The sequence below is a fragment of the Egretta garzetta genome, unplaced genomic scaffold, assembly GCF_000687185.1.
Source record: "Egretta garzetta isolate BGI_Z169 unplaced genomic scaffold, ASM68718v1 scaffold330, whole genome shotgun sequence".
NCBI classification, from domain to species: Eukaryota; Metazoa; Chordata; class Aves; order Pelecaniformes; family Ardeidae; genus Egretta; species Egretta garzetta.
Genome location: NW_009258275.1, coordinates 520,869 through 522,154, shown reverse-complemented (window position 1 = coordinate 522,154; position 1,286 = coordinate 520,869). Strand labels below are relative to the sequence as shown.

Here is a 1,286-nt window from a genome sequence, read left to right as displayed (position 1 = left end):
GCAGGGGTCGGGGCTGCTGCTGCTCCCGGGTCGGCTGCGCTGCTGGGGGTTAATTTGGAATGATAGCCCCCACTTTCTCAGTTTGGCATTGGAGTGCTGAGATTCCCTGATCCCCTCCAGCACCGGCTGATCCTGGCCGGGCGATGGTGAAGGTGGGAGCAAGCCCGGTGGCTGCAAACCCTCCTCTTCCTCGGCTGTGTGGAGGAGGCAGTGGGGGACCAAGGACACAAACTACCCCCCCCCAGAGCAGTCCCCTCCATCCCACCTCACGGTGCCGGCGGGGTCCCTGGATGAACCTTGGCAAAGCTGCGCCCAGCCCGGTTGTGCCAGGCAATGATCTTCATCTTCCCACGCAGCAGCAGTTGGGGAAACCACTTAATTAAGACTATTTAATCACGATGGTAGCCGGTGCCGTTAAAGCTTCCCAGCCCCATGCCAGGCTGCTTTTATTAAGCTGCCAGCTCACCTGCGCGTCGGGGAGGGTCTGTCAGGCTCTGCAGCTCCCTCCCAGTGATCAGCATGCTCGTGGCGTGCCCACGATTTTCCTAAAGCTCCCTCGGAAAATGATTTATCGCATCGCTATTTCGGCACCGGGGGGCTCCTGGTTGCAGATGCTCGTTCCCCCTTCCTCCCTCCCCTTCAGCATCGCGGCATTTGGACCCCTCTCCGCTCCCCCGCCTGCAATCTGTTGCGTTTTGCTTTCTCCTTGCGCCCGGCGACCCTGAGAGCCCAGCCAAGGATAAACATCCCATTTATGTCACAGCAAAGATTTATACCTGGTGTCTCCGGCGCAAGCCAGATGAGCGCTGAGACCTTTTCCATCACATCCGTGGGTTGGCAATTTATCACCGCGAAGCGGTCTCGGCGCCCCGGCACGCGTGGCTGGGATTTATCCGCTGGGATGGCCGCTGCTGGGTGGATGGGAGTGAGAGGGGAAGGCAGCTGTCACCGTTGTCTTGCTAATAAATGGAAGATGATCAGCAAAAAGAAAATATGATCCCCTTGTCCCGGGGACCGTGGAGCTGTAACGGCGTTAGGGGGTTGATGGGAGCCCCTGGCCTTGGTTTACTGGGCAGCTCTGGTGTCTCCTGGTGTCCCCATGGTTGGCCGTGTCCTTTGGGCTTTCCCGACCACCAAGTGCAGGTTTGATGGTGCAGAGCCCTCCTGCCACCCCGCAGGTGCCGGATGCCTGGCAGGCCCCAGTGCTCTGGGGGGTGATGCTGCAGCTGCCATGCCCATCCTCCTCCTCCTCCTCCTCCTCCTCCTCCTCCTCTTCCTCCTCCAGC

The 1,286-nt window shown here is 60.1% G+C and overlaps 1 protein-coding gene across 1 annotated transcript in view; it reads left to right on the top strand.

Moving 5' to 3' along the window:
• The window catches only part of RPH3A (rabphilin 3A), a 25,990-nt gene that overhangs the window by 14,125 nt on the left and 10,579 nt on the right, over positions 1-1,286 (top strand). The gene's annotated exons all lie outside the window — the stretch shown is intronic.